This window comes from Alnus glutinosa, chromosome 13 (genome assembly GCF_958979055.1).
Source record: "Alnus glutinosa chromosome 13, dhAlnGlut1.1, whole genome shotgun sequence".
Taxonomy (NCBI): domain Eukaryota; kingdom Viridiplantae; phylum Streptophyta; class Magnoliopsida; order Fagales; family Betulaceae; genus Alnus; species Alnus glutinosa.
Window position 1 is genome coordinate 3998199 of NC_084898.1, and position 7264 is coordinate 4005462.

Genomic DNA, 7264 nt, shown 5'->3' on the forward strand with positions numbered 1-7264 from the left:
GAAAATGACTCTTGCACAACAATTGTGCAAGGTCTTAGAGATATGAGGTGGATTTCATGTAGTGAGTTCCACCGCATAAGTCTCACGTGGGACTCATACTATATCTCTAAAGTTTGTGCACCAATCACTCTTCTACGGACATATATAGAGAGTTGAAATATGGTTCTCAAAGAAAAAAAAAAAAAAAAATCACCGCAAATAGAAAGGTTATTATTACTTATGAGCGTAATTTTATTACAGCCAATTACGTGAATGCGTAATTAATATGGCTAGCATCATGCGCACAAAGCCTTTTAAGCTTTTATTACATCACATATTATTATATATTACTAGCTAGTAGCTAGTTTCCTTCCTCTTGATCAACTACTAATTCAAGGGCAGAAGACAACCTTGTAGTTAGTCCCACCGGGGCACGTGAATGTGCTTGTTTGGTCATCCTTAGGATAACTATAAGCATCGAGGCAGAGATCCTTAAAAAATTTAGAGTAGTATGTAGGTTCACAGCTTTCAGAATTGCAGCAATATTGATCGGTCTTGAATACCGTACATGGGTTCAGGGCCGGAACCAGAATTTTTGTTAAGGGGGGACGAAATTTTTTTTTTTATTGAGGAGACGGACTTGCATAAATACAAAAGCATGTAGATATTCAAAATCTTTATATATTTGTGTTTGTGCATATTGATATTAAATAAAAACATTGAAATCTTACATTTAATCTCATAGTATCACAAGCACACAGTAGTATAAACAACTAGCAAAATAGCTTATCTAAAAAAAAAAAAAAAAACTAAACATAATCTAGCTATAGGGTCCAATAAAAACGATACTTATGATCATGGGCTATTTCTCCTAACAATTCCTTAAAGCTCCAAATAACAAATGTTATGAGTCAAGCCAAACAATAATGAAATCATAAATGATTAAACCATTTAACTTGTGATGCCAAAACAAATATTGTGAACCAAAATGACTATAGAATAACCACTCAAAAAATTGATTATTGGTTAGAAATCACTTAGAATAACCATTCAAAAAACCAAAACCATTTAACTTTTTATTTCGCATCTTCAGAGTTCTAAATCAAATTGAGTTTCTAGTTAAAAGCCAACTAGAATATGGAAGGAAATTAAATGAATGGGGTATTTAGATTTTTTGGGTTAAAAGATGGGGCAAAACTAAAAAAAATAAGTTAAAGGGGGACACAAATATTATTTTGGGGGGACAAAAGTATTAATTTTGGAGAACAAAATTATTTTTTTGGTATATTTAAGGATATTTTTAAAAAAATTGGGGGGACATTCGTCCCCCTCACCCAAGACGTGGGTCCGCTCCTGCATGGGTTGTTACACCCGCCAAGAGCCTTCAACTCATTGGGGCACTGTCCGTTGATATCAGCAGTACATCTTATACCACGGGCACAACCATTAGACGTGGGGCTAAAATCCATAGCAACATTAAACCCATCAACAAGAGAGATGTCGAAGAAGTCCAAGTTGTTATATTCGTTCAGTCCGAATTCGGCAAGGGTGTTTGGGGGTACACCATAAGCTTGGCATTGGAGAAGCCCGCCACAGTCACCGGTCTAGCAATTGCCACGACCAGAACCATCGAAATTACACCATGTTCGAGGCTAAATGCGACCCCCTGTAGTTCCGGCATTAACATCAAGGCCCCATGTTTGACCTTGGTTGAGCTGCCTGCCGCCACCAGGTACCGCCCCTGCCCAAACAGTGAAGGGGCAATTGTTGGTTATGTCAAATCTAGCTGCATGGGCTAGACCGAAGCAGAGAGATGAAAAGGGAGAAAAAAATGGATAGGCTTTTGGATAGACTCATTTTGTGAAGCTTAAAGAAACTGTGTAAGCTCGATCTTGTGGTTTGTGAGAGATTAGCGTAGGGGTTTATATAAGGTGAGCTTGGGGGTGGTTATGGCCTTCTGGGAAGTTGCTTAGGGAAATTCTATTGGCTAGTCAAGCTTTTGTTGGAAAATTTGACAAATTGGAAAGACAAAAAAATATAATAATAATAATAATAATAATAATAATAATAATAATTTTTTCAAACTAAACTTAAAAAAAAAAATTAAAAAATTAAAAAATTAAAAAATTAAAAAAATTAAAAAAATTAAAAAATTAAAAAATTAAAAAAGAAAAAAGAATTTAGATAAGATTTGTGGGTGGCCACCCACATATCTAAGGTCCAATATTTATTTATTTATTTATTTTAAGATTTGTGTTTTTTAAAAAATAAAAAAATAAAATAAAATTATGTGGTTTTTTGGTAATTTTGAGTCAATTCCAATTGTTATATATGTGTTGTTACCAAACTAAAGAATTAGAATAATTATTCTATTCCACTCTTCTTCATTCCCAATAATAGCTATTTATTTTCCTAGTAGAATAATACCCATTTTACGAACCAAACGAAGCTTAAAAATTCATGGCACGGGCACGAGCGAACAAGAGTCTCTAGAGTAGGGACAAATGCAAATTCACATAGCACCCAAGTGATTTGGATACGGCCCATAAAAATAATCAAGTAAAAAAAACAACTTTCGTTTGAGAAGGAATGTAAGAAGGTAATGAATAAACTCAGACGTGAGGGAAAAATTATTGAATATAAATGTGAGTAAAAAAAAAAAGAGTCACATTAAAAAAAATGTGGCAAATATGAATAATTACTATAATATAATTAGGTCCACACCGACGTGCTTAAACTTTTAGGTTGGACAAAATATATCATGGTCTGACCGAAAATATCCCCCGTATTCCTTTTGAAATTAAGGAAGACAGGCAGACAGCACTCTTTATTGTAATTTACCACTTCTCCATGGCACGGATAAGGTTAGGAGGAATATCCAGCTTAGGTGCCAACTTTCCAAGAAGAGTCGTGGAGTACGTTCAAGGAGACTTGTGCTATCAAGGGAGACATAGTTTTATGGTCAACTTTGGTATTGAAGAGGACAGATCGAGTTGAAAGTGACGCCCAAATTATTTGTATCCTTGCAGAATCAAGTGAAGTTGCTTTATCAAATCCAATTTTCATGATCACAATCCCACCCTTTCATTTTTATATCTAAATGTTTAGCGAAAAATCTCATGGAAGGAACAAATGCAAGCTTGATAATAAGAAAAATGTATCTATATAGACAGACTATTAGTTATGATTTTCTGACCAAATTATAGTTAATTCGGATAACAAATGAGAGAATTTTGATATGATCCACTTGCTTGAATAAATGTTCGGACAGCTTGAGATGTGAAGCCTACATGTTCAAACAAATAAAACCATATCGGGACTTTCTCATTAACTATTTGATTAATTGCAATTTGACCAGAAAATTGCGGCCATAATTCGATCTCTATTAATTAATACTAATGAGAAGGTTACCTTAAGCATACCCTTCACTTCTCATGCATAGATGCTTACTTTACCCTCATCTTTTAAAATTTGTTATTTACACTCTTAAACAATTAAGAAAAAAAAAAAAAAAAAACAGTAACAGTCGTTTGAATACTGCCTGCTTTGAAGCCTGCCAAAAGTTATTGAATTCAAGTGGCTTCTGTTACGATTTTTAGTGTCTCACATAATTTAACTACAATCTTAATCATGTGCATATAACTTCTTAGGCATCCTCCTCTTGCAAGCCGGCTTTTAAGAGTAAATTCTACCTAAAATTTAAACCATTTAGATTACCTAGCCTGTTCCAAAAATTTTTGTTGCTCCTCTAATTGTCGTCGCTACCTTCTTGTTAGTGGTGTTGTTTTTCTTGGGCCTGCCTGAATAGCATGTACTCTTCAACATGCCAAGAACACAGCGGCTCGGATACCAATTGTCGAGATCTAATCTTAACCAAAGAAATAGAACTGAAATTGATTAAGAAAATGATAAAGGAACAAAGGATTAACGGCTGTTCGAGGAGCCACCCTCCCCAAAGTTCAATCTTAATCACTAAATCAACCAGCCTGTTTTGATGCAACTAAACATTAACCAAAACATAAACATTAATTAACTGTCCAAAGTCTTGCATGACAAACGTTTAAACAAAGTTACAAAAAGACACTTTCATGAAGCCGTACACGGAGAAAAGAAAAAAACCCCTCATTCGGCAACTGTTCCTGTTCTTCCAAACCCATGTCAGTTTGACAACTTCTTCCTCAATTCCAACCTTAAAAACTCTAGCTGTTCATCGGCAACAACATCTTCAACTTCATCTTCTTCTTCCTCTTCCTGTTGATTCAAGACACAAAATGACAACACACACGGATAGATCTGCACAAAATAACAACGCACACGGCAAGGTGATCTGCACATATTTCATGCCTTCTCGTTGTGAAGAAACTCATGGAGTCAAGTTAAAGATCTCCCACCCCCCCCCCCCCCCCCCACCCTTTTTTTTTTTGCTCGTTTGAATCAGAAAAGGCTGAGAACATTAGATCTATGCACAATTCTTCTTTTCTTTTTCTTTTTCTTTTTTTTTTTTTTTTTTCTAACCTCGTGACGCCGGAACAGAATAGCGATTATTCTGTAGGCTAATCAATAAGTATTTTGCAAGGAAGAAACAAGAAAATCACCTCAAAACAGAGAGAAAACTCTGAATTCTGATAATTAATCAATAACAATGAACTGTCGAAAAACGCCCACAAGCCGGGCTTAAATAGCTGAAAAATAGGTTTAGGAGAATTTTTGCCAAAAATAGCAAAATCCCGAAAACCCTAATAAAATAAAATACGTAATAAAATAATTATTCTGTCGAAAATCTGGCCCAAATCGGGCTCAGAATCACCTCCTAAACAATAAACGAAAAGTTACCATAAATGGCAAAAAATATCTAAAATTAGGGTTTTGACAAGGAAAACAGTGAATTTTGGGGCTTGAAACGAGGCGCACCAAGCGAAGCTGGGTGGCCAAGACGTGCGCGCCGAAGAGAGCTTTTCGAATTGAGGTCATATGCGCGAAACGGATACTCGTAGCCAAAGTTATGGCCAAATTACTGCAGCGCACTCGGAAATTGCCCCAATTAGGCCAAATTACGATTTCTTGCCAATTTTGCACTGATCCGCCTGCTCCAGGTATTTCAGCGTCATTATTGTGCAATCTGACAACTCAGCGTCATCAGACTCGGATCCTCCTGCATCACCTCGCCACATGGCTTGCATATATATGAGAGCCCAAAACTTCCAACCACAAAAGAAAAGCCTTTCAAAATTTATCTCTTCAAATTATATATGCAACATTATCTGATTTGAACTTTCAACGTCAACAGTTTATAGAAGATTTTTTCAATTAAATTCATGTGAACATCTTATTCTGAGTGCATCAAACGGCTTGCAAAGGATGGAGGGCCAGAGGCCACAGGAAATCTACAACCCTCAAAGAGAGGTCTTTCGACTCTCCGGGAAAGGGGCTCCATCTAACCGTGTGTGTTTCTCAGTTTGTATCTCGAATCAGCAGCAGACGAGGAAGAAAAGGATGAAGTTGAAGATGCTGTTGCCGAACTATGATGGGTTTGGAAGAACAGGAACATTTGCCGAAGGGAAGGGCTTTTCCCTTCTCGGTTGACGGCGTCAAAGTGTCTTTTTGTTTAAACGTTTGTCTCTATGTTACACGATATCGTTTTATCTTAAAGAGAATACTTTTAAATCTGAACCGTCAATTGTTTTAACAGCAGACTATGAACTCAAATCTAGCTGCATGGGCAAGACCGAAGCAGAGAGCGATGAAAAGGAAGAAGAAAATATATGGATAGATTTTTGGAGAGACTCATTTTGTGAAGTGAGAGATATTGTGGTCAGCTCTTGTGGTTTGTGAGGGAGATGCGTTAGGGGTTTATATAGGGTGAGCTTAGGGTAGTTTTGGCCTCGTGGGAAGGTGCGTATAGAAATCTATTGGCTAGTCAGGCTGTTATTGGAAAATTTGAAACGCCGTTTTATCATTGGCAAATTTTAGCCTTCCGTAATTTGAAGACAAGTCAACAAATACAAACAAAACAACAAAGGACGTCGATCTCAAGCATATCTGCGTACGTAAAGTAATTCTAGTTACGGACCTTTGTGAACGATATATTTGGTCTGTAGTTAGGGTGTAAGATTAGCCTATTTGTGAACACAATAATATTTTAATAATATTTTCATATATTAAACGAGACATACTTGTATAAACTTAGTTCGATTTGGATAAACTTGTATAAATTCGTATAATTTCATTTTTACAAAAAAAAAAATAAAAAAATAAAAAAATTAGTATTATTTAATTTTGTAATAAGAACATCTTAATTAGTGAAAATGAAATTTTCTTCTTAATATGATAAATATAACTTAAATTATTGTTATTGTGAATTTATTTTTAGAGATTTATGTGTACATGAGTGTTTGTGAGTATGTATGGATATATGTGTGTACGCATGTTAGTATATATATGTCCATAATGAATTTATATAAATACATATAAACTTGAGATTAGATTATTTAAGATTTAAGTTAATTTATTTAATTAACTCAAATGATAAAAATTTAACCATAATTAATTAACTAATTATGATTAGTATGAATTTACTAAAAAATAAACAATTAATCATAATATTTACTTTATATAAAGAAATGAATAAATTAATTGATAAGTTCGAACTCTACTCGTGTTGGAAATAAAATTAAATGAGCTAAGCTTGAATTATTGAACATTCTATACTCAACTTGACTCGACTTAGCTCGAATACAACCCGGCCTATCTGTACTTAATACATCTAGAATAAGTTTCGCTTATGGCGTCTTCAGCACCACAAAGTTTTCTTTAGTTTGGGTTTTAACTCAATTTATTAAACTGTGTTAGAGTGGATAATTATTATGTACATTTTTTAAAAAAATATATATAAATATTACATATTTTATTAAAAATGTACTAAAAAATTACATATTTTAAAAGATACACACTTATCAATTTTGTAATAAATTGGGGACCCTTTTTTTCTTTTACAGTAAAGTACACAAAATAGAGTAAATTGCGCATGAGGAAAAAAGTCTCAACGACCGAGGATCACAATAATTCCCGGCATCAACACGAGTATCTTAAATAAATCTCAAAGAGCAGCAGTCCACGTCTATGAACTATTTCCCCCAAAGTCACCCCCCAAATGAACCAAATTTTGCTAGCTCCTGTCACTTTAGAAGAGGTTCAGCAAGCTCTTAATCAAATGACCCCCCCCCCCCCCCCCCCCCCCCCCTCAAAGCACCTGGCCAGATGGATTTCCAACAATTTTCTTCCAACA

The 7264-nt window shown here is 34.9% G+C and overlaps 1 pseudogene; it reads right to left on the minus strand.

The window, feature by feature from the left end:
* Nucleotides 1-207: 207 nt before the first annotated feature.
* LOC133854606 (protein P21-like) lies at nt 208-7051 on the minus strand (annotated as a pseudogene).
* Nucleotides 7052-7264: the final 213 nt, after the last annotated feature.